The sequence below is a fragment of the Molossus molossus genome, unplaced genomic scaffold, assembly GCF_014108415.1.
Source record: "Molossus molossus isolate mMolMol1 unplaced genomic scaffold, mMolMol1.p scaffold_m16_p_18, whole genome shotgun sequence".
Classification (NCBI taxonomy): Eukaryota; Metazoa; Chordata; class Mammalia; order Chiroptera; family Molossidae; genus Molossus; species Molossus molossus.
Window position 1 is genome coordinate 51,605,149 of NW_023425353.1, and position 27,491 is coordinate 51,632,639.

Sequence of the window (27,491 nt, forward strand, 5' to 3'; positions counted from 1 at the left end):
TAATACAGGGAGAAAGCAGATGTTTGTACAGCAAATCATCTTTATGGCTTAAATCTTGGGCTCAGTGGGTGACAGATGATGGGGCCGGATAACTTTCTTGTTCATAGAAATTGGTGAGATGCCAGGTAAAAAGCCCTTGAGGCTACAAAGGCCTGACAGGCAGGCAGACCTGGGAAAGAGCCTCTGGTTTATATGCAAGAAAAAAAAAGACCTGGCACCAAAATGCAGAGTGATCCTGAGTTTTGTCCTTTGGCTGTATTGTGACAGCTGTCTCTCCAAAAACAGAATAGACCTGATTAAATCTGCCAGGCACCGCCCGTTAGGTGCCACAGATCCATCTAAGACGGCAGGATAAAACGCCCCAGGTGGCAGAGACCAGCACTGGATTTGTACCTGAGCGTTCAGCACTCTGACAAGGGAAGGGCTCTCATCCATGGCTCCTGCTCAAAAGGGAAGTCGGCTTCGTGGTTCTGCCCCAGTGGGGCCGGCGATGACAAGGGTGTCAGGAACTCCCAGGAGGAAGAACCAACCGCGGTCGACTGTGGTTAGGGATTTATCTCATGCCAGGACAAGCCACCAGCCTTCAGCACGGGGGCCATTGACATTTGTTACCTGCATAACACCTGCCAAGCACCACACTGCACTGTGAGCCCATTTCATCTCCTGGCAGCCCCAGAAGCATCATCACCAATGTTTTCAGATGAGAAAATTGAGGTTTGGGGAGGAGCTGTCCTCTGTGCAAGGTCAGGATCCAGGAGTGATGGAGCGGCCAGGCATGGAGCAAAGCATATTCCCTCCTGGCTCGCCCCCTCCTCCGAGCTCGCTTCTGCTCGGGGCGCACATGGGAGGAGCTGAACGCATTGGGAACGTGTGGGGTCGGCACATTGAAAATAAAATCACTTATTTATCCTCATTTTCTAAGTACTTATCTAAACATTTTATTTATCTAAGAGCTAATTTATGTAAAGTTATCTAAATATGTTCTTCTAATAACTGTGTGCTATGGAGAGTCGTCGTCTAAAAGACATTCTGCTGAAGGAATACATTATCATTCCGTGCGACAACAATGACAGCAACAAAACACCACAGCTCAAACTTTCTCCCAGCAGCTGCAGTCCTCAGGAACCCACCTCTCCCGTCCTCCGGGTGCATCAGCCCCTTCCTGCAGGGCAGCCAGCGAGACCACCCTGCTGATCATCGCTGATAGAAATGCCCAACATTTTGGAAAACTACAATTCGCAAAGCAATCTCCCCAAGGTTAAGTCATTCAATTTTCATAGTCACCCAGAAAGGCAGGCAAGACAGACATCACTCACTCCTGTTTCGAATGAGAAAACTGAGGTTCCGAGGGGCTAAGTGATTAGCTCCAGAACATGCAACTAACATAGCAGGGTGCACAACCCATATTTCTTTGTATGTTGGTTTTTGTTGTTTTTTATTTTTATTAAATTGCCTGGGGTGACATCAGACAATAAGATCATCTAGATTTCAAGTGTACATTTCTATGATACATGATCTGTATATTGCGCGAGGTGCCCACCACGTTTTTTTCTCTCTAAACTCCATGCTCCTTATTCCACATCTCCCGAGGGAGCCTTCTGAGTGACCGCAGTGCACCTACCCCCGCGTACCACCTCCGCCACCTTCAACATCCACGGCAGTGAGTTTGGGCTCCCAGTGTGCAGCCACCTCAGCATCCCTCTTCTAGGGGACATGACCAGCAGAGACAGGTGAAGAAACGAGTGGAGCTGATGGCCAGAGAGGAGCCTGGGGGACAGGGCTACTCAAACAAACACTGCGGAACCTTCTCTAGCTGCTCACAATTCCCTCCAGAGTTCAGAGGAAAGCTTTGGGCCCTGAGAGACTTGGGGTCAGGCATGTGAGAGTTTGACCCCAGCTCTGCAGCTTCTGTCACCTTGGGTAAATTGTGACCTCTCTGAACCTCCCAGATGGGGAAGAGAATATTAACATCAGCACATTTTTAGCATCAGCTGAGATGGTTTAATAAAGTGCTTAGGATAAGACCTCAGTAATAAAAGCTATTGTTGATATTTCTGATTTATATAACTATATGTGGTCGTTATGTGTATATATAATAATGTATAATATATGCATTTAATATATAATAAAAATATATGACAACTGTGTTCTACAAACAAGACAATGAAGGACAAGGAAACCAAAAACGCCACCTAAGGACACTTTACAAATACGTAACTATTTTTACCCTGACCAGTTTGGCTCAGCGGTTACAGCATTGACCCTCAGACTGAAGGATTGAGGGTTCGATTCCCAGTCAAGGGCACATACTTTGGTTGCAGATTCAATCCCTGGGTGAGGCTTTGTGGGAGGCAACCAATTGATGTGTTCCTCTCACATCCATGTTTCTCTCTCTCTCTCTCTCTCTCTCTCTCTCTCTCTCTCTCTCTCTCTCTCTCTCTCTCTCTCTCTCTCTCCCTTCCTCCCCCTCTCTCCCTTCCACTATAGCTTAAAAACAAAAATCAATGGAAAAATATCCTCAGGGGAGAATTAACAAAAACAAAACAGTACCACCATACGAGAACCTAGCATTGGTCTGTTCATCCTGCCTGCAATTTTTCATAAATAATGAGATGGAGGCCGGAATCATTTTTCCGGTGTGAAAGGAGCTGAGGTCAGTATCCTGGGCTACAATGCACTGCCGAATGCCCCTCAGTCTGACTGTGGCTGCAAACCCGTGTTTAGGAAAATCTTGGATTTGTTCTCTAACGAAGCAGCACCTGAGAGTCCTTGGGCTGTGGTGATCAAGTCTGTCTGCTGACAGAGATAAGAATGAGTCTTGCGAATGTGGCCTCTCAGGGCATCATCTTGTGTACCAAAAGGTTGCTGGCTCAATTCCAATCAGGGCACATGCCTTGGGTTGCAGGCACGACCGCCAGTAGGGGGCGTGCAGGAGGCCAATTCATGTTTTACTCTCACATTGACGTTTCTCCCTGTCTCCCTCTTCTATGGTCTCTCCCTAAAAAACCAACGAACTATATTTAAAAAAAAAAAAAGAGTGCAGTGAGCCCAGCCGTGTGGCCCAGTGGTTGAGCATCAACCCATGCAACAAGGGGTCGCCAGTTTGATTCCCAGTCAAGGCACATGCCTGGGTTGTGGGCCCAATCCCCAGTGGGGGACATGCAGGATGCAGCCAATTAATGTTCTCTCTCATCGATGTTTCTATCTCTCTCTCCCTCTCTCTTCCTCTCTCTCTAAAAGCAATAAAGGGGGGGGGGGGAAACAAAAAGAAAACGAAAAAAAAAAAAACCTCTCATAAAAAAACCGTACTGGAAAATGAGAACATTTGTTACTTTCAGAAACTAAATTACCCTTGCAGTAAGTGTTCCTTAATTAATTTAAATAATAGACATCATTTCTATTTATAGAAATAAGAATTCCACGAGTTGGAGGAAAAAATGGAGAATTCATTCACTCTTTCTATATATATGGACTGCCTTCTCTCTCCCAGATGCTGTGCTAAGTTTTAAGAATAAAGAATAAAATTGAATTCATTTCCGTAACAAGCTTACAGTCTAGCGAGGGAGGCGGATACGCAGTGAAACGTGCGAGTGTTGGATGAAACGGCAGGAGATCCGTTTTCCAAAGACGGTTCGCACAACCTCCCCGTCTGGCACGCTCCCCTCGGCAGCAGCGGCTAAGTCCCAGGCTCCTGAATCGAGGCGACTGGCCACTGACTTCCAGCCCGGAGAACGCAGCACAGGGACACTGCGACTTCCAGCTCAGTCCTAAAAGGCAATGTAACCCTGCTTTGCCCTCTGGGCGCTCACTCTGGAAGCCTTCGGCCGCCCTAGCCCAGCAGTGTGACTGCCTTGGGGACATGATCCTGCGAGGAAGCCGCGCGAGGACAGAGAGGCCACGCGGAGACCCTCCGAGGCCGCGGCCCCCGACAGCCGCGCCCACGCTCCTCCCGCTGCTGCGGCCGCTCCGCAGGGCCCGCTGGTGGCGTGTGCGATGCGGCAGGCGACCCGAGAATGGGGACCCCGTAGGAGAACCTGTGTGCTGTGTTCACTGGTCCACTCTGCGGTGATCGGTGCCCAGCACACAGAGCCCGGAAGCGTCTGCTGAACTTGCTGAGCTGCGGTGTGTTAGGTACCCGGGTGGCGTAAGGAAAGAATGATTAATGGCACTGACGAAATAGGAAACATTTCCCAGAGGGGGTGACAGGGAACCTCGGGGGGCGAGCAATATTTTTCAAATGAACCAGGGATGGGAAAGGAATGCCGGGTAGCAGGGGAGCAAACGCAGACACAGAGGAGGCAGCAACCAGCGGGTACCCTCAGGGAAGCGAAAGTAAGAGCATTGGGCTGACCCAGGACACAGGGCACGTAAGGTCAGGAAAGTGTCTAGAGAGATGGGCGGGTCGGAGCAGGAGAGGCCTCCTCGTTCAATGGGTCTCGGAGCCATGAAGGAGAGATGTCACATTCTCCCCGATTCCCAAACAGAAGGCCCCCTCAGGGCCACCGGGGCCCCCCATCCCCATGTCTGTGCTGGGATATGGGTCCTCTCCAACTGTCCCCGAGCAGGTGAGAACTCTGTGAAGTGGCTCAGCAACAGTGGAAGACCTTATCTCCTCCTCACCGACCCACAGACAAGGTTTTTCCAGAAAGACATACACCCCCTCACCTCTGAGCCTGCAGCCTCTCTGGGGTTCTGGAGAGACTTCCCGCCTCTTGGACACACAGACAGGGGAGAGGACTCAGCTACGCGTTGGTATTGAAACTCTTTGGTCTCGCCACAGTTTTCCTTTGTTCCCCTACATCCAGGCAATCCTCACTTATCTGGCAAAGGAGAGCTGGCGTCTCCAGCTGGCCTTTCAAATGCGTGGGTTTGTGAACTCGGAAGTCAGGTGAGAACCATCTGCGCTCTGCAGTGCCATCGCTGTGACAGTTATTCGAATGCTGCAGGAGCAGCTACCCCAACACCCAGTGGCTTCACACAACAAACATCTATTTCTGTCACTCTCACTACATGTCCAACACAGATGGCGTGCGGCTCGTCGGTCCCTAAGGACCCAAGGCACCTCCACAATCGCCGGTGAGGGTGCAGAGAGGACGTTAAGCTGTGCACTGGCTTTGGAAGCTCCTGCCCAGAAAAGACACATGTCACAATGGGGGCCGAAGAGCAAAGCCTGTTACAGAGATGATAGGAAAATATAGAGGGACAATAAAAATCCTGCACTAATTTCTCAGTCTGCTTGGGCTGCCACAACAAAATAACACAGACCGGGTGGCTTACACAACAGAAACGCGTTTCTCACAGTTCTGGAGGCTGGAAGTCCAAGATCCGGGGGCCAGCATGGCTTCTCTTCCTGCTTGTAGGTGGCCAGCTCCTCCTTGGGTTCTCACGTGACCTCCTGTCCGAGCCTCTGGGGGAGAGCGAGCTCTCTGCATCTGATAAGGACACTAACCTGTCTGAACAGGACCTTGCCAGTATTGTCTCATGGAACCTTAATTACACTCTTACTCCAAATACAGCCACCTTTTTTTTTTAATAATTTTTTTTTTCTTTATTGACTTTTGGAAAGAGAGAGAGAGAAACATCGATGAGAGAGAACATCAACTGGCCACCTCCTGCATGCCCCCCACTGGAGATCAGGCCCACAACCTGGGCATGTGCCCTGACTGGGAATCGAACCAGTGACCTCTTGGTGCATGGGTCGGCGCTCAACCACTGAGCCACACCAGCGGGGCAGAGCCACCTTTGAAGTTAGGGTTTCAACATGTGAGTTGGAGGGTGTGGGGGTCACACACTCAGTCCACCACAGTCACCATCTTTGGGAAGGTTACACATGAAGCCAGAGCCAAGACTCTCCCTCTAAGAAAGGGTTCAGCTGTGACTGAAAGGGACCACACAACAATAACCTGGGGTGTAAACTTCTCTCTGCTTTTCAGACAATGTGTGGTAAATTCTCTGTGTGGTTTTAAAAACGGAATTTACCATCTAGTAAATTATGTTTTAAAAGTTTTCACTTAGATTAATCAACACATTCTAAACTAAGAAAAAACAGTTTTAGTTTCTTGCTTTTCTGCACATAAGTTATAGTTTCCACTCAATATAAAGATAATAAGGATCACCTTTCTTTATAATAAGAATCAATGTTTTCTTATTGGAAATGCAAATCCGTACTTTTGAATAATCATAGTTCAGATTATAGCATAAAATGATTAGACAGGTCAGAATAGCTTGCAAACTGACATAATTGAACTAAATACATTTTCTGCAGGGATGTTATTCTTGTCCTGGGTCGTTTTTCTCTCACACAATGGTTTTGAGATGGCTATTATGATTTTTTAGTTCTGTTTTTTGAAAAGTTTACAAGGAACCTAAATCAAATAAAAGTGCCTTCTGACTATTTCTAAATATGATGAAGGATATGATTTATATTTCAACAAATCCTGGTAGAGTATCCAGCAAACAGAAAAGGGGCAGTAACAGGAAAGGCGGGGACAGAGAGAGACAGACGACATGTCTATGGCAGTCCAAACTTTGATGTCCCCTTTGTCTCAAACTTCGCCATTGGAACTCAGGCTCCGCCGCAGCTGGTGTTCAGTGACAGCAATATCTGGACACCTTTGCAAACTAGCAGGTCTACCTAAGAAAAGCCAATTTGTATGAAGCTTTATCTCATCTGAAGGGAGCGAGGGCAGGTTCAGTTCAGAGCAACTGAGTGAAGAGATGGGGGAGACAGACACAGAAAGTAGTTCCTTCCCAACCTGGCCCATTGGCCCAAAAGAACTAGCAGAAGAACTCCCTTCCTCTCCCTGAATTCCTGTGGACTCAAAATTTAAGATCTACTCTCCCAGAAGTCTTTTTCTCTTGGCGCCTCCCCACCAGGGGAGAAGCAACATATCGGGGTGGTTAGACAAGGGACATTACTGTACCCACATGAGCTTTCTTTAGTGTCTGTCTCCTCACCTGTCCTCTCTCCGTGCAGTAAGCCCTGTAGGTCTGAAGATGTCCAGGGTTTCTGCCTATGACTGGATGTGTAAGTTCAATTTAAACAAAAGGGACAAAATTTAGACAGTTGGCCCCGTGTCTGTATCTCACACTCTGAAATCTAACCCAACAGAGTAATACCGATACTCGTGACCTTCGTGCAAAAATATGAACAGCCAGTGCTTATGTAATGCTTACAATGTGCCTGACTCTATTCCAAAGGGTTCTATTAATTGATTCACTTAATTATCATAAAACTCTATAAGCTACCTGGTAGGCCTCACAAAGATGTCCACATCCTAATCCCTGAAACCTGTGAATACGTTGGTTATAGGACAAACAGGAAATTAAGAAACTAAAACCCAACAGTGTAGCCGGTCCGACCTGGAATGTGATTATACACAAGGCTTCCCCAGAGGTTTTCAGAAATATCTCGGGCAGGATGCTGAGCCTTTGGGAATAAGTGGGTGTCAGAATCAATGAAATAGGAGATGGCATCTGTACAGTGACTCTATCCATAGCTGGAGAATTCGGGAAAACACAGACACATTTTAATCTGTGAGCTGTTGCTGTCCCCTGAATCTCAGCAACATACAACCATAAACACTCAATCTCTCACTCACACGTCTGGAGTTGGGCTCATCCAGGATGGCCCGGGCTGGGCATGGCCTCAGCCCATGGGTCGGACCCGTCTCCCCCTGTTATGTCTCATTATTCTGGGACCAGCAGGCTACCCAGGTATGATTTTCATGGTAATAGTAAATGTGCAACAACAACGAGGCTTGGAACTTGCATGTTACGACTTCCACCTTCTTTGGTCACATCAAGTCACATGGCCAAACCCAACACCATGGGGAAAGGAAAGTATATTCTTCCCATGGAAGGAGCAGGAGAGGTAGGAATTATCTGCTGACCAATAATCTCGTCTGTCACAATCATTGCAAAGCCCACAAGCAGAAATAGATACCCTTAGAATAAAGTCTGCAAACATTCTTGCATTACAAACACAGAGGCTCCTGCTTCTGGTCTATACAAACTGGTGATCTGTGCTCTCAGAGAACATGCAATACAATATTCCTCATCCTCACCTTCCAACACGTGTGGGTGTCCGTTGAATCTCTTGGACATCTGTAGTCTGATGACACAATGCCCAAGGGATCCAAGCTCCCAGCTGACATGGAGCCCACTCACAGTGACAGAAAACGTGTATGGAAATGGTGCCTGATGACCCAGTGTGTGAGCCATGCTGGGTGTCCTCCAGCCACGCTTGTGCAGCCTGGTCGGGTGTTCTCCCTCCTGTACAATGGCTGGCTCATTGCAAACTCATTATTTGGGAAGGGACTTTTGAGGTGTGCCGAGCTCAAAGGAAAAGAAGGAAAATCTTTCAATTAACTTCTCTCTTAACTGAAGACTGGACAAAATAGCAGAGAAGGTGAAGCCCCGAACTGTGTAGTTCTCATAAGTCACGAACATGACTTACAAATGTTTACAAAGGTAGGCAGAGATCTAGATCTTTTCTTTGAGAAAAGAATAAAAAAGCAGATGACCATTTTGCAAGTTATTAAGATGTTAATTGTCTATGGTTAGAAAATATGTTATCAGAAATAAAATGATGGATTTTCTAGTTGGTTATATTAAAGGGATCTGAGCTTCCCTCTCCTGATTCCCAGGAACACATCTCAAGCAAGTGAAAAATGTGGTGCTTGTGATTTATATTGCTCTCATTTTTCCTACTCATGTACTTACTTTTACCTTCAAATTTTTTAAAACAAATAAAATAAAAGTAACAGTAGGCTTTGCCCTGGGATTTTGTTAGAATGAAGGATATCTAGTTCTCCACTAATTAGTCTTACCACTGAGTGTGCTCCGGGTCCACCGAATTTCTGCTGGGGGAATAATGAAAAAGGACATGCTTTGGAGTCAGGCAAACCCTTGCACAAGTCCTTAGCCTCAATTTTCTTTTTTTTATTTTATTTTATTTTTTTATCCTCACCCGAGGACATTTTTCCATTTTTTGTTCAGATAGAGCGGGAAGGAGAGTGAGAAAGAGAGAGAGAGAGAAACAGCGATGTGAAGGGACACATCGAGTGGCTGCCACCCGCATGACCAACCAGGGCCGGGGACAAACTGCAACCAAGGTACGTGCCCTTAGCGGGAACCGAACCTGGGTCTCTCTGTACCGCAGGCCGACGCTCCAACCACTGAGCCAAACCGGCCAGGACCTCAATTTTCTTTTCTGTAGAATTGAGATACTGATGCCCGATTCAGTTCAAGAGGTTATTTTGAATATCGATAGGTAAATTCCCAAAAGGCAATATCACATTGGGAAAATTTCAGTCTTGAGGTAGCAGGAAATTTTGCTCTCTTCCTAATGCCTATTCTGCAAGGCACACTCTGAGTTAGAGCACATACCTCACCCATTTGCCCCTTGTGTTAATGACAGGACTGAGGCCCAACTGTAAGTCCTCTGTGTTACAATCCTTAGCCAATCCCCATGCAGCTATTCTTCGTGTAGGGACTCGACAATGCAGTCCACAGTCACAGATAAAAGGGCAGAGAGCAAGGTGGGGGTGGGGAGGAAACCACACGCTAGCTCTTAAATGCTTCATTGCAAAGACAACACACATCACTTATAGCACATTGGTCAGAATTAGTCACGTGAGTTAGATTCCCTGCAATGGGACTAGGAAATGTGAAGGGGCAAATAGATACTCACCTACCAGTAAATATCTCTGCCACACAAGGTCTCAAGCACATCAGATCTAACCTCTGACCCCCCTGACCACATACGACTCTCTGCAGGGTCCTCATGCCTCTGGGTAGGTTGAACAGACAGACACACTCTAATGCCCTCCCATCTCTCTAATGTGAGATCATTTTCTGAGCTCAACAATAATGAGACTATGATATTAGAATACAGGGGAGTTTTTTATTATTAAGAATACAAACAAAAGATAAAGTATAGGGCACTGGGCTGAGATTAAGGGAGGAACCCTGGGAATCTAGAGCCTGGGAAACAAAAGACAATAGGATGCAGAAAAGAAAAGAAACACTGAATGATGTCACACCTTAACAAAAATCGAGAGCCTTGTTGTGAAGTGGTAGCTTACAGGACATGTCCATATGACAGTTGTGTTTTGTTTCACTTACACAAAGTTTCAAACAACAACAAAAAAATGTTGTAATTAATTGCCAACAATTTAAAATGGGAAATGGTTCATAAAGTTTAGATTTCCTGCTTCTGTTGAAAAATTGGAAGATTGGTCAACATTGAATTAGCAAAATGTCTGGCAACAATTAGCTGGAGGTGAAGGGTCCCTGCTCCTATTCACTCCAATCCCCAGCCAGCCCTCTTCACTCGTTCATTTGTCACACCCGATGGCCCCAGTAAGTGTTTGGATCTGCAACTTCTCATCTACATGTGTTGGTCCAAGTTCTTCCCAGCTCTGAGAGCAGTTATGCTGTGACATACACTGAGTTTATTTCAAACAAGGATCTCAAGCATCTCCAAGCACCATTGCAGGGCAGCACAACCCTTTTGCAAAGCAATTTAGTAAGGTATCAAGGACTTTCCAGATGTCCACTTTCTGATCCTGTAATTCCACCCTGGAAACTCCATCTTGAAGAAACATCCTCTACAGCACTTGAAGTAAAAGTTCATCATGAGTATTTATAATGGAGAACAGTTGGAAGCCACTAAAAAGTATATGCTGAAATCTTTAGGTAAACTATACTATGTATACTCTGTGGACTCTAATGTATAGTTACAGATGGATATTAATTGAGGGTCATTCTACTAAACTATAGGACTGTACTCTGCAAAAGTGTTCATTCATACAAATCAAAAGATAACTGGGGAGCTGATTAAGATTAAAGAAGACCAAGGAGACATGCCTATTAAACTCAATGTGTTGTCCTTGATAGAATCCAGTCCGGAAAAATACTGCTATATAAGACATTAGTTGAAGCAACCAACCAAATTTGAATAAGAACTTTTTTTTTAGATAATTATATTGTATCACTAAGTTCCTTAAATTTGATCATTCTGTTGTGATAATATAAGAGCATGTGTCCAGGAGATAGTCCTGAAATATTTAGGAGTAAAATATTGTAAAGTCATACACTCAATTCTAAATGATTCCAAAAAATAGAAGCAATATTATTTTTTTTATTGATTTTTAGAGACAGAGGAAGGGAGAGGGAGAGACAGAAACATTGATGAGAGAGAACATTGATTGGCTGCCTCCTGCATGTTCCCCACTGGGGATCCAGCTCACAACCTGGGCATGTGTCCTGACCGGGAATCGAACCGGCAGCCTGTTGGTTCATGGGTCGACACTCAACCACTGAGCCACACCAGCCAGACAATAAAAGCAATATTAATAATATTGTATATGTACTAGAGAGAGAGATACCACAAGTGTGGCAAAATATTAACAACGTGTGGATTTGGGTGAAGGATAAATCAGTGTTGTACTATTCTTGTGGCTTAAAGTTTTCCAATTAGAAGTTAATAAAAATGATTCTTATCTGCAAAATGCTTATGCCATTATGTTAAATAAAAATGTAAGCTACATAATTATGTATCCAGTGTGATTTTAACTAAATTAGAAAAATCTCTCGCCAGTGTAGAAAATAAGATTGGAAAGAAAATACTGAAACATTAACAATACCAAAATTTGGTAGGTGGACTAGTCTGAAAATGCTTTTACACTTCCATTTTTTTCTATATTTCCTTCACATTTTTAATAACCATCTATCATTTTTATAATGAAAAAAATACTTAAAAAAAAAAGAACTAGCAAGCACCACAGGAACAAAACAAAGTCATTTTATTCCATTTTCCCAACTTTGTGCCTAAAGCCAAAATCCAGAGCAAGGACAGAGGAATGGGTCTAAGCTCTCAGGTATTAAGGTGTGAAAGACGGTTTTTCAGAGGCTGCCAAATGACCTCTAATGAACACCTGTCTGAGATGGAAAAAGCATAGTATTCCAGGCTAAGAATTTAATGTATAATTTAGCTTTAATATCACAGTGGGACCTCTAGGTATATCCCCAGATTTAAGATTTATGGCCAAGCTGAGGAGTATTTCTGAATTTGGCTGATTCCTCATGAATTTGGACTTCAGGTTCACATACTACAAAACAGCTAAACTCGGCTTCAGATCATAGGCCGAATGGGTCAGGCCTAATGGATTCAGCAGCCTGCAAATCTCCTTCCCCAAAGGGGAGGCCCTCATCCTCAGTCCCCAGGACGGATCCTGCCCTAAGACACCCCAGCAACCCTTCCTCACCTCCTTTCAGCTTTTCCTGAGTTTACTGTTCTCTATTCCCTGGCTCCTGTTCTTAAAACCCACGCCCTCCTCCCGACCGCTGCTAGCACAGGGGGCTGTCTCCCTCTTGTCTCTCTGAAATGGTTCACCACCTTTATCAGCCCTCTTCCTTCCTCTGGCCTTGGCAGAAAGCATCCAATAAAAGTCTTGCCCTGGCCGGTGGCGCTCAGTGGTTAGAGCATCGGCTCACACACCGAAAGGGTGGTCGGTTTGATTCCCAGTCAAGGGCATGTACCTGGGTTGCGGGTTCAATCCCTGGCCTGGTTGGGGCACATGCAGGGAGGCAACCAATCAATGTGTCTCTCTCACATTTCTCTCTCTCTCACTCTCTCCCTTCCTCCCTCCCTTCCACTCTCTCTAGAAAAATCAATGAAAAAAAATATCTTCAGGTGAGGATTACCAAAAACAAGACAAACAAAAAAAGTCTTCCTTCCCTCCATTTCACTGGCTCTGAGAGTTCTCCCCACCCTCCGACTCTCACCCCCGTCCATCCGTTACTCTGCCTTGGTGGAATCACATCTGTCTCTGGAATCCCAGCCAGCCCCTCCCACCAACACGGTCTGACATGGCTGACCTCATCCTCCAGGCTGCCCTGGCGGGGGCCAGAGCATCCCCTTAGACCCCAAGAACCCTGTTGGCAAAGCCTAGTTCCCAGCTTGCCTAGACCAGAGAAGCAGCTGTCCACATCACCAGGTGCCCTACAGGAGACCAGAGCCCTTCTCACCTCCTGCTTGGGGGACTCCAGTCCTTTGACTAAGCAGACCATCTGACCACTACCTTTAAGCCCTCCTCCCGCTGACCTGGCAGGGATATAAACCTCACTCATCCTAGAGGTCCCCCACTCACTAGGGCTATACAAAAGTACTGGGCTCCCACATGATACCAAGGCATTGAGTTAAAGGCCTAAATGGAGTAAGACCACCTGAGATCAAATCCTGTCTCTGCCACTCACCAGCTTTGAAACATTATGGAAGCTACGTACCCTCCCTGTGTCTCAGTTTTCTCATTTGTACAGTGATGGAATAATAGGATGTACCTCATGGGGTTACTGAGAGGATTAAATGACTTAAAAGACCTAAAATGCAAAGAACAGTGCCTGGCATATAACAAGCACTATCTAAGAGTTTCCATTACTGTTCATGGCTCTCTACTGATTATGGCTATTGTCCTGGGGCACATATGCCTTGAGATCTAAAAGTTACATCATTTCCCTGACATGCTTGGGGTACAGGAATCCCCGGACAAGCAGGGAGCTGCTGTGTCTGGGTCCAGTCTCCTCAAAGGCACTGTCAACCTTCCCTGCTATGGTCCTGCCCACTTCTTGAGAGCTTCCAGAGAGCCAGACATGCCCTTGGTTCTGGTATCTCCTGTTGGCCTTGCTATTTCTCCAAAAACCTCTCACTTTTACCTCTAAGACATGTAGCCTGACCTTCTCAGTGAGTACAAAACCCCAAGACATGAGCCTCTTGAAGATGCCACCTTCAAAATAATCACAAAGTCTGGGTGCTCTGTAAAATGGATGAAGACCCATGAGCTAAATACTCTTCATTGCTCTCTCCACGTCCACTTCCCAACCTCCTGCTCCAGAAGCTGCCCTGCCAAGGCTGCATCCATGAGCTCCTTTGCCTCTGGGTTGGAGCAAGCCAATGGGATACATGGGTAAAGGTCGACAGGAGGTCAGAGGGCAGGAGGAAACCAGGAGGTCAGAGGGCTGAGAAAGGAGAAGTTGGAGAAGTTTGTTCCCCTGGCTTCTCCCCAGCCCTAATGCAGCAGTGGGCTCCAGTTCTCAGTAGAAGGTCACAGCCCTGGTGGGCAGCCCTCCGCTGCAGCCACAGCTCACTCCCATTCTGATTGTCGCTCCCCCTGCTTCCGTAGGCAGAGAGGTGGTAAGGGCTTCCCGTGCCGCTTGCTGGTTGCCCTTAGCATTGCCCGCATCTTCATTATAGTCTCTGCTCTAAACTCCCTTCGGTCAACCCTTTGAGCGTGCCTGATACGTCACCAGTACCAAAGGAAAAGCACGAGAAAACAAATACATTAGTATTTAAATAAACTAGCCGCCACCATAACTGCCATGTGTTTTGCTCTTACTATGTTTCATCCAGTGGACACTATTATTTCTATTTTACAGGTGTGGAAATCGAGGTTCGCACAGACTAAAAAACTTCATCCAGTGAATAGCAAAGTTGGATTTGCATCCAAATCTAACCAAACTCCAAACTCCATGGTTCAGATTGTGGCACCACAATGTATATTCGCTGCGTGCTTCAGCAGCTGGGTTCCTTAAGCACACTAAGTCTCTTCCCGCCCTGTGCTTGGCACGTCTTCTGCCTGACACTGTCCCTTGATCTTCACATGGCTGGTTTCTTACCACTCAGCTTCAGCTTGAGTCATCTCCTCACGGAGATGTTCCTGATTTTGTAACCTAAATTAACAGCCTTTTTTTTTTTTTTAATCCTCACCCGAGGACATTTTTCCATTTTTTGTACAGATAGAGTGGGAGGGAGAGAGAGGAAGAGACAGAGAGAGAGAAACATCGACATGAAGGGACACATCGAGTGGCTGCCACCCGCACGACCAACCAGGGCCGGGGGCAAACTGCAACCGAAGTACGTGCCCTTAGCGGGAACCGAACCCGGGTCTCTCCAGCCTTCACTTTGAGTTGCTCCCAGTGTATCAACCTATTTTACTTTCCTCAAAAGACTTATCTGCCTAGAAATTTATCTTGCTCATTTCTTTCTTTCTTTTTTGTTAATCTTCATCCAAGGATATTTCTCCATGGATTTGTAGATAGAGATAGAGTAGAAAGGTGGGAAGGAGAGAGGGAGAGAGAGAGAAACATTGATATGAGAGGGACACATCAATTGTTCGCCTCCCACATGGGGTTCCAGGCATTGAACCTGCAACCCAGATACGTGCCTTGATTAGGCAATGAACCCGCGACTCTGGCCTGCAGGCCGACGCTCTCACTGCTGAGCAAACCGGCCAGGGCTCATTTTCATGTTTATTGGTGGACTGTCATTTTGCCTGTCGGAATGAAAACTGCATGCGGGCAACAGCCTTATGAATGTATCCACTGTTACATCCTCAGCACCTGGAGCAGAATAAGATGTAGAGCAGGACCTCAAACCTTTGATGAGTAAATGAATGAATGCGTCTCTAATGGCTGCAAAGTCAAATTAGAGAGGAATGTAAGGAGGATTGGGAGACACAAAATGTCAGAAGAACGGTAGATCTGACACAATGACGATCATATTGCAGTCCTTCTGGTCAGCTTGCTGAATTTGTGAGAGTTTAGCCCGGGGCTGTAGAAAATATATGATGATGCTTTTCTGAAGGAAGGCTTTGTCTTCGTGCCAAACTAGACCAGCATTAGCTCCTTAGGTGTCTGCTCACAGATCCTTATTGATGCCAGGGCTGCTGACCAGCCTCCGCTGCAGCGGCAGTTAACCTGCTGGTGCCTGGTGGACCTGGGCCGGATATGAGACGTTGGAAGTGGTGCCCTATTTTATTCACAAATGAGAGGGTAATCACTTGTTTCTAATTAACCTGTTCCAGTGGTACTTCCCACTCTTGCAAAGTTTTCAGTGTCACCAAATGGTATATACATTTAACTTGAAAGCATCTTTTTAGAAATGCAAAGATGTGGACACAGGGTATGTTTTACAGAGAGCGCTGGCCTTGGTTCCACAGCAAATGGTTTACAGACCTTAACGCTTGAATCAAAGGACAATCTCCCAACAGATTTACTTAGAAAATAACCTTTTAAGAAGGAAGATCTGTCTAATAGAGGAATTTCAGAACTAGAATCATGGGTGAAATGGGAAATACATTTCTGGTTTGGAGGGAGAATATCTCAAACAGCAACCACGTATGGAAAATCGGAGAGCTGGTGAGATTCCGAAGAACATTTATGCTATTACTTATGAAAGGTTTTAAAACTGTCTATAACCATTGTAGTCTATATGCCTTGTATGCCACATACTAACTGTGGGACTTCAGGAAAGTTCCTCAAACTTCTTGTGACTCAGTTTCTTTGCTTATAAAATGGGCTAGTCATATCACCCTCGAGAAATATTTCTGCCCTTAGTCGGAATGTAGAAAGTCAGAAGAGACCACTGCTACCACTCTAATCGGTCAAGAGAAATTACCAGACTGAAACATGTAGAGAAACAGACACTATAAAATGGAAAGGGTATCTAAGATCTATAAAACAATGCCAAACGGTCTAACATACATGTAAGTGGAGTCTCAGAAGCTGAGGAGAGTGAATGGAGCCCAAGAAATAGTTGAAGAGGGGAATGCTCAGAATTTCCCAGAACTGACAGAAGAATCAAACCGCACAGAACAAGCTCAGAGAAGCCTCAGAAGGTAAAGACAAAACCCCGCCCAAGAACCTCATCGTCAAACTGCTGAAACCAAAGGCAGAGAAATCTGGTGAGTAGTTAGGGTGTAAAGACAAGTGACACAAAGGAGGAAAAAGGGAGATTTACTATAGAGTTTTAATTTCTTTTTTTTTTTAAGTGAAGCCAGAAGGATAATGGATTGGCAACTTTAAAATGGCAAAAAGTAAAAGAAATTGTTAGAATTTTTTTTTCCTCACCCGAGGACATTTTTGCATTTCAGATAGAGCAGGAGGGAGAGAGGGAGGAAGAGAGAGAGAGAGAAGCATTGATGTGAGAGAGACACATCGAGTGGCTGCCACCGGCACGACCCTAACTGGGGCTGGGGACAAACTGCAACCAAGGCACATGTCCTTAGCAGGAACTGAACCTGGGTCTCTCTGGACCGCAGGCCGACGCTCTAACCATCGGACCAAACTGGCCAGGGCAAAATTGTTAGAATTTTGTGTCCAGTATTGCTCCCCTAACGCATCACCCTTAGCCCACAGGGGGTGGCACCTTTATTGTTTTCAAGCCCAGGTCTGAAAGATCCTAGCTAAGATTGTGCTTTATAGACCCAAAGTCCGCTAAGATGGTCGTCTGACCCACAGGCCAGCCACTCCTTCAGCAGCATCAAGCTCAGGAAAGAGGAGCATCTTCCAATCAACACAGTAGTTCTCGAGCTTAATATTCATCTAGGCAACCACCTGCGGAGCTTTAAAAATTATGCACATCTAGGCCCTACACCTTGATTATAATTTAATTGTTCTGGGGTGTGCCCTTGGCATTTTTTTTTTTTTTAATTTAGCAGGAAAATTATAGTGAACAGCTAGGTGATCTGCAACCTATTGTTTAAGTAGGATTCTTTCTCCTGTTAAGACAGCCGTAATTTTTAATACCAACATTATGTCTGATGTTCAACAGTATGTAACAGTCTCCTAATTGCTTTTAAAAATAGTAGCCAGAACTGTCTTTGGCAAGACTTGCTGTCACGGTTGGATACACATTGGTATCACCTGGAGACTTTAAAAATATTCTGATGCCTGAATCCCCAGTGATTCTGATTGACTTGGAACAGGTGACAGCCTGGACATCTGGATTTTTATAAGCTCCACTGCTCTTGAGATTTTTAGAAGGTCTAAGTTCCTAGCAGGAGACTGAGAAACTCTGGCCAACCAGAGGTTGTCGTGGAGAGCCAACAAAAACAGATGGAATGAGATGAACCCAGCACCTCTCTGGCCTGCTGACGCTGCCCTCACATTTGCTCAGCAACCACTTTCTTTTTTCCAAAAGAGCATCCTTGAGCACCCTCTGGCCCACTGCACGCCAGCGTCCACCTGGCTACCTGCTTAACGCCAAGAGCTGCTCCTTACACAGACCTCGCGTGTATTCCCCTGCTCCCTGATGTCCAGCCACACAATGGAAACCTCATTACATCGGAGTTGGAGGGATTGTCAGAAAACAAATGGTTGCTGCCATTTGGGTGTATTGGCGGCAGTTGGCACAAGCCCACGGGGAGCGTGGATTCCTGAACATTGCTTCAAGGCTGTCAGAATACTCAGCAACTGTCACTGTGATAAAACTGCCACCTGATCGCTGAGCTATGCTGTCCCCCTCCCAGATGCTCTCATGGTTCAGCAGGAAGTTGCTTCTCACAGCCTAAATCCCCTGTCTTTGGCATGAGTGTTGCCTCCTTTGCTTAATTAAGCAGCCTCATTACCAGGATCATACCATTCAGCCATGGGGAGGATTTAATGGATGTCCAAATTCAAATGCCAAGTTCCACGGATCTCAGTAAATGCAATTTCTGTCATCTTACATTACTGCTTCTGGGCTGATGGCACAGCACAGTTCTCCTCACCTTGGTTTTTCTTCAGTGCCTATTTCTTCCCCTTGGAAGGTTCAGAGTTTCTCAAAGAATGCTCCCCAAATATGTACTGTACTTCTAGGGGTAGATCCCCAGAAATGAAATGTTAGGGTCATAATTTTTATTTTATTTATAATAATTATTATTATACATAATTTTTATTTTAAATATTTTTTTCCTTTATTGATTTTAGAGAGAGAGGAAGGAGGAGAGAGAAAGATAGAAACATAGATGAGAAAGAATATTGACTGGCTACTTCGTTCATGCTGCCCACTGGGGATCGCGCCCACAACCTGACCAGGAATCGAACTGGTGGCCTCTTGGTGCATGGGTCAATGTTCAACCAGTGAGCTTTATTTATTTTTTATTTTTTTTATTTTAATGGGTATTTCCAGAATGCACATAAAGATAATGTAATTCTCCATTCTGCATCACGAAAACATGGGTAGAAAATTTTACTCATATTCTTACTGTTAATTGCTGTTACCACTCTTTTCGTCATTTTCCTCCCAGTCCGATGGGCTGAAAGGCTATCTCTCTGTTACTTTTACTTTTATTTTTCCCTGAATACTAGGAGACTATTATTTCATATTTGTCAACCATTTGAGCTATATATTTTATTAATTATTTATGTATACATTTAAGATTTTACTCTGATGCATTTGTTTACTGTGAATTTGTCAGACCTCTTTGTACATCATATATATTACCTTTTGACTGCCATTTTCATTGCAGTTGTTTCTTCCCCAGATCTATATTTTTAATTGAATTTTCTTATGGACTATTCATTTTTGACCTGACTTCCACCCCAAAGCATCAAATATTGGCCAAAATGTATAGGGACCGTTATAACTAAATAAATTGGAGTTAAATTAATGACTGGACAACTCACTTTTTTTTATTTTTTATCCTCACCCGAGGATATTTTTCCATTTTTTATACAGATAGAGTGGGAGGGAGAGAGAGGAAGGGAGAGAGAGAGAGAAACATCGACGTGAAGTGACACATCGAGTGGCTGCCACCCGCACAACCAACCAGGGCCGGGACAAACTGCAACCGAGGTACGCGCCCTTAGTGGGAACCGAACCCGGGTCTCTCAGGACCACAGGCCAATGCTCTAACTGCTGAGCCAAACCGGCGAGGGCGGACAACTCACTCTTAACAGCTTGTACACATAATGGGAAACTAAAGCCATTCTGCCTGGAGAGAAGACTACTGGGCAGGTGGTTAGCAGGTACAGAGAAATAAAAATCTCTTTCAAATATCTGAATAACTTTCATGTGGAAGAAAAATAACATTAATTTAGAATGGCCGTAAGTTACAGAACTACATCAACGGAGAATGACAAGTAGGCAGAATTGGGTTTGATCTCAGGAAGGCATGTCCTCATGGTCATGGCGGCCCCAGAATTAGATGGTTGCTTATGATTTTAGAGTGATCCATGAAATTTTTGGAGGTGGTCAACATAAAGATGGAGAACTCTTAAGAGAACATACCATGTACAAGTTTTTATCATTCAGAAAAACTGAAACCAGTTCAGGCATTTCAAAGAAAATGGGGTTTAATACAGATAATTTGATGATCACAAAACTGTTGGAAGGACTGGAGAAGTTTATGGTGGGAAGCAGGCCTTAGCATTCAGCTTCACTGCTACAATAAAGTAAGCTAAAGAAAATCCTATGGAAGAGAAAATACTTTAACAGCACTTTTTGAAAAGTAATCCATGTAGTTCAAACACACATTGTTCAATGGCCAACTGTATAGTTCACAGACTTCTAACCCTTGTAGTACAGAAGAGAGTTAGAAGAACAAAGAACATCTAGTGCAGGGTCCATGCATCCATTCTGGATAAAGATAGAGAAGTGTACTTGATGCTACATGACCTGCTTAAAATACATACAAGTGGGATTCCACAGCACTCTGCTCACGACTTCCTTCTGAAATTGCTTTTAAAAGACTGTTTTGTAATAACCTCATGACACTCTTGAGTCTTCTCTACTCTGTCTTTGCAGAATATGAGCAACATTCTAAATACAATAAAAACCCACCTATTTTATTGCTCTTATACACTCTGTGGAAATTGTACTTAAGTAAATGCCATTTCACTCAAGGTTACTATCTGTGTAACTGCTAAAACACAAGCCCATTATTCAATTAAATTAACATGTATTGAGGAGTATCTTCTATGAGCGATTAGAGTATTTCTAAAGCCTACGAGACCCAGCTGGTAGTGTAGGCATAACCATACACTGCAATGCTTCTACCCGGCCCCAGAATCACCACAGGGGCCCCTGGATAGCAGGGAAATGAGAAACAGTGGCCTTTTCATTGGATCAGTTGCATCATGGTAAGTGAGTAGTTCTCCTACCTCCACCTCATTTACACACCTAATTTCAGGACCAATTCTACAAGGTCATATATAATGAAGATTAAGAAATAGATTTGATTGAAGAAAGGGGAAACTCACCAGGGCAGGTCAGCAATACAGAAATTCATACTGTTCTCATCTCTCGTTATCCCACTGAAAAGCGTGTCAGGGCTAGTGAGGCAGTCAGAAAGGGGCATCTCTCAGACCAAACCTCAAGAGAGATCTGCCATGCAGAGAGCAGTCAGCTGACAGCCTCCTCTTCTAGGACCTCTGGGATCTGCAGGAAGGCCACACTCCTCAAACAGCTGTCAGCCAATACAATAGAAGCATCATACAGTTACTAGGGCCTGGCCATTTTGCCCAGTGTGGAACTCCTTTAGGGCCATACTTTGTTCTGGCCCTCTGCATTGGACTGGCCAAAACGGTCTCAGAGCTGCGCTGGGGACACGGGAGCAGTTCTCTTGTCCTCCTATGTGAGAGATTCCCTGGGGTTCCTGCCTCTGAATGAAATCGCTGCATTGAAAGAAATTTCTTCACATGACTTCCAAAGAAGTGACATCACACGTTGCCTCACTCATTCAAGAATTGCCGTTTCAAACATGTAGTATATCATGGAATTAATTTGGACAGAATTACAAAAATGTATAGTTTGTAAAGCAAGATGTCCCTTGAAAAACCAGCCTACCAGCACCATTCAGAAATTATAAATACGACAAACTAAAGATCACTCATCGAGCACATATATCAGACAACTGAACCTGTGATGAGTTTGGAAGATGTCAACAGACCCCTGTGAAAGAAGATAGCATTTGAAAAGCAGCTGGAATCCCCAATAATAATGAAATTGCATTCTTCTGTGAAGATTATAAAAACTACAAAGCTAATCCCATTTCATCCTGATGCAAAGCTCATGCGGTTTTCCTCTTTGTATACCTATATTAAGCTCCTTATTCCACTAGTGAGCACGATGCACCTGTCTGCGTGTCTTCCTCGCAAATCTGCCCGCCTTCCTCCTGTCTTGACACAGGTGTCAAGTCCACACTGTGGTCTGAAGTCTTTCCCTCCTGACTCCTGTCCTCTCGTATCTTTCACAGACATTATCTCCAACAAATTTCTTGCAGTCGTGGGTCTTTGTGTATCCTTCCTAGATGGCCTGAACAAATATAGCCATGGCACCTGCTAAACACAATGTGTGCTTTGTTCCCTGTTTCGGGCTGTCCATGTTCACATTTCTAAAGCTGGGGAAAGGAAGATAAAGGGTGCTTACTGCCAAGCAGTCTGGATTTGGGGTGCCAAATATGCAAGTTGTCTGAGAAAGCTGGCTGCTCTGATTCTGAGGGAAATTGGTCTCCTGAGGTGACGGAAGGCCCTGGCCCTACAGGAGGCAGATCTTAGATGTAGCTTCTTCCACTAAGTGAGAGGAGTTCTGGTCCCGGGAGGCTCATTGCCCCGGTAACCCCGGGTAACTCCCAGGATGATCTGGAGATAGTTTGGCTCACTCTACAGTGCACAGATGACATTGCTCATTTTCTCCATACATCATGGTGGTCCTCTGGAACAAGAGTTAATTAGGCAATCTTCGATTCTATAGCTCTCAATTCCTAATTTGGAGCAGGGTTATACCTGCATTTCCTGCTCTTAAAAATGTTCCATTAAAAAGAAAACTCCCAGCTGGAGAGCTACACACTGTTCACATGTGTACCCCTCTCTGTGCTCCAGCTGAGAAAACAAGGTTTGCTTGGGAATCGCAATGGAACTGTTATGTTTTGCAAGGATCTCTTTCCTTCTATTTCCCCTCCAACATGCACCTCAATGCCTTTCCACCCCTCACCCCAAGAACCATCCTTTCCTGCCCCTCACTCTATTTGTACCTTCTGATGCCAAGAAGCATTAACATGATTCCTTGTTTTGAGTGGGTGATTTAGTCTAAGGATCAGAGTTCATATATTCTTATATTTTTATCTCTTTGAGTTAGGAAAAGAGGGTAGATAAACTGAGACTCACACAAGTTAAAATGCACTAACCATAGTTATAGCAGCTTTTCTAGCAAGAGAGTCTAGTACCTGGGTATCTAATTTGGGTACCTCTTCCCCTCCCACAGTCTAAGCACACAGCCGAAATCGTGAGACAGAGAAGTATGGCAGCATGTGGGACAGTGGAAGCCACAGGGATAGTCTAAAGCAGCGTTTCTCAATCTTCCTAAAGCTGTGACCCTTTCATACAGTTCCTCATGTTGTGGTGACCCCCAACCATAAAATTATTTTCGTTGCTACTTCATAACCGTAATTTTGCTACTGTTGTGTCCTAGGCGACCCCTAAGTCTTATTTGGTTCATAACACACAAAAGACAGCCAGAGATTTGTTGGGTCCAACGCTTCCACTTAGAGGTGAGGAAGTTGGGGTGCTATAGCTTGCTTACTCAGAGGTGTACAACTAGTTGTGGTTCGTCAGAAATAGGGCCCAGCTCTCCAGACCCCTGAGCCAGTGCTCTCTGCTTCATGCCTCATTGCCTCTTGATCATTTAACATTTTTCTGCCTCACTTCCTCCAATTGCTTCTGTGTAATTCTCACCAAGGACAGAGGTGGCCTTGTTTCCTCTTTACGCACAGCAAGGACGTGACCCAGTCAGCAAACGTCACCTGAATTGTCAACAGCACTGCAATCTTCCTACCTGTGGGTCTAATGCTTATATTTTGACCATCTAACTTACCCTCTTCTGTCTATCAGCTCCATGTAATAATCCACTTTTTTTTTTTAATTGGTACGTGCCCTTAGCAGGAACCAAACCCGGGACTCTCTGGTCCGCAGGCCAACACTCCAACCACTGAGCCAAATCGGCCAGGGCATAATCCACTCTTATTGCTGGCTCCAGAGATAGAAGCAGCATGCTTTACAAGACTGATGAGGGGCGTTGACATCTGAGGTTCCAGTGAGCCCGGATTAGCAGTGTCATACAGTTACTCCTCCATGGAATCAGTTCCTCTGTGGTTATTACATGTGGCTGTTGGCATTATTGGCCCCTTTATACTATCTCTTCCTGACTCCTTACCCTTTTCCACGCGTGGCAGCTTCGTTTTATCATCTTAGCTCATCTGAAAACACATTTCCCCAAATCTTCGCTGTCTGGCCCCCAGGTAAGTTTGAATTTGGAAACTGTACGCGAGTTTTGGGAAAGAGAAGTAAAGCAACAGCCATTTCCTTGCGCTGTGGAGGTGGGTGCGGGGCCCCGCGCGGTCACAGCTCCTGGGACCCTCCCCGGCCTGCTGGTTCCCCTGGGTGGCACGGAGCGGCAGCAGGCCCCCAACTCCTCCAGCTCCTTCACCCTCTCCAGCTTCTGAGCAGGTGTGTGGACAGCGAGGACACCAGCTTCTGCTGCCATCACCCACGTCTTCATATGTGGAGACAGGTAGAGACGGGTGTTTGTTCCAGTTGGTCCTTGCTCTCGGTCATGTGATGTCTAACTCTCTTTCCCAACTGCTGGGCCTCATGACCTCAGGCCCAACGTCAGATGTAAGACAAAGCCTTCCACTGACTTCTTAACCAGCTCCCACCCGGCAGCAGGCTTAGTCCCTGTAATGACTCCCTATTTCTATCATCCAGTAGTTCTGCTCCGTTCATCAAACTCTGGATGATACACCATTGCCTGGGCAGCTTCCCTTACCTCTACTGACTGGAGATTCCCTTTCCTCTTGACCTTGGATCTAGCTGGGCGGCTTGCCTTGATGTGACACAGTCGGGACCTGCCCTGGGGGGCTTTCCCTCTTGCAGCTCTGCTAGCACCCCGAGGAGAGCTCTGGCTCGCTCCTGGTCCCGGGAGGAAGACCAGATTCATTGGCGCACAGCCAGTAAATAGCTCGCCTTCCATTTCCTTTTATACTGTAGCTGTGAACACACGCACACTGGTGATTGTTTGGGTTTGAATTTTGGCTCAAATAGTTAAAATCTGTATGAGAACTTATTTAACCTCAGTTTCCTCATCTATGCAATGGGGATATTACCTACAGTCTGAAGCAACACTGCCCAGACCACCCCAGGCTCTCAGTGCAAAGTAGAACCGTCAATCTCAGCCCAGCCTAGATCAGCCAAACACCACCGACCCACGAACGCATGAATAATAGTAACTGCGTGTCCTACTCAAGCCGGGAGGCATTTTGATCCACAGCAATAACAAACCAATAAGCAGTTACAAAAATTTTTTTTTTTTGGTGGTACGTGCCCCTAGAGGGAACCAAACCCAGGACTCTCTGGTCCGCAGGCCGACACTCAACCGCTGAACTGAACTGGCCAGTGCGGTTACAAAACTTTTAAGTCAGAAAATGGATTCTAGACATCTCTGACTCTTACCTAAGCATACCTTTATGTGTTTTCAATAATAGTCCCTTACAAAATAGCTCGCCTTCCATTTCGTTTTGTCCTGTAGCTGTGAAGCCCCCACTCACTGGAGATTGTTTGGGTTTGGATTTTGGCTCAAATAGTTAAGATTTGTATGAGAGCTTATTTAACCTCAGTTTTCTCCTCTATACAATGGGGATATTACCTAACTGGCTGTAAGAAGGTAAAGTTCTGAACAGAGCAACTCAGTAATCATTAGCTATCAGGGTGGGTGTGAGCTCCCTAAGTACACTGCCCCAGGTGTTTCTGTTTACTTAATGTTTAGTTACTTAATGCTGTCGCTCTTGCACCATCCACCAACTGCTGAGTTCCTGTATGACACTACTGTGTAACAAGCATCCATGTGGGCTCAGGAAATACATAGATGAACCAGACACAGACTGTGCCCGTAAAGGTTCCCGTCACCTTTGCTGTATTTCAGCGACTCCCCAAATACCCAAATCACTTCGGAAAGGCAGTATTTCTACCCTGCGATGGCCACTGAGGCCACAGTAGTCAACAAGGGACACATTTTATGATTCTATAGACCATTTCAGGAGGTGACCAGAAAGATAAAAGGTTTAGTAACTTCGGGGAACTGTAGGTTCTGTTCAGCTAAATTGTCCATCACTATCATCTTTATTGTATTTCAAGCCTTTCGAGTATTAGTTAGAATGTATAGTATTTCCATTCACATCCACATGTGTGGCTTCTATTTCACCCCAACTTCCATTTTACTCCATTTATTTTTCTTTTCAGTATATGATCTAAAAAACAAACCTGATTTCTCAAGTTATATTCTTATATATATTTGGACCATTTCTTTTTCTCAAAGGAACCTCATTAGTCTTATACTTCAGAAAATGAGATTATCTCTTTGATGTGTATAAATTTATGTTACTGACCTCATTTTAGGCTAATAAATGCAACATTTATAACAAGCTTACTAGCACACGATACACATTAATCCATTTAGTGTGGCGCTGACATAAAGCAGGATTTTAAAAATATTGCCATTGTGCCATGAGGAAACAGAAGCAGCAAGATTAAGAACCTTCCCCAGGTCGCTTGGTTAGTTCATGATACCAGCAGGATCCGATCTGATCCCCAATTCCAGGCTCTTCACCCCCAAACCCTACCACCTTGTCCTCTGCTCTATGAATCAAGGAATCTATGTGTATAGAACATATCGATGCTTAACACAAACCCCAGACTAAACACGTCTCAAAATAGTTGCTTTATCCTTCTGGACCCTTAGCCTGAGTGACCCTCTGTGTTGTCCTTAAGCATAATTTCGATTTAGTAAATGTCCTCTTTTGGTTACAGGAATTTCATTAATTTGAGTGTCTCTTGGGCCTGACAAATAATTACTGCAGTCAGGAAATGGCAGGAATGAGTTATAACTTTGGAGGCAAATGCAGCAGGGGAAACACACAGGAATGGCAGACAGGCAAGTGCAAAGGGAGGTGTGAGAGGGGAATAGGACTGAAGAGTCGTGGTCCACACAGGCGTCTCCGTTCCTGCCTCCCTCTTGTTGTCAGACCATGATCCGAAGGTTCTGCAGCGATTGCTAAACCGACAGTAGGGAGGGCCGCCAGGGGACTGCGGGTGCCCTGCAGGGCGGCCGGGTGAAGTATAAATGAGGGAGGGACAGCAGCCACTGGAGACGGAGGTGCGATGAAGGCATGTGCCCTGAATTTTTTAACGTGAGGTTCCCGGGAACTTCCCTTTGCTCTGGTTATTCCTCAGGAGCCACACGGATAGAGCAAATGAAAAGCGCCCTTCAGATAAGCCCAGGAAGGAAGCCTAGAGGCAGCAGTTCAAAGCCCTGAGTCATCCTTTTCAGGTCCCTGCAGTCAGGCATGTTCCCCTGAAGCAGAGGATTTCTCCTTATTCACGGGGTGACTTCCTGTGAGACTATTTCTTGGTACAGGCCTCCCTCTCTGGAGAATATCATTTCCCTCGCTCAGGCCACAAGGGCCAGCCAAATATTTGCCATCATTTGAAACAATTATTAGTTCTGTCCTGCCTTTTTGCCTACCTACCCTTCCCCAGCACTCGCAACAACTTCATGCTACTGATGCAAGGACTTGGCTCAGCAGCTGCAACTCAAAATTTAAAGATATAAACATCAGCCCTGGCCGGTTTGGTTCAGCGGTTAGAGCGTCAGCCTGCGGTCCAGAGAGACTGGGTTC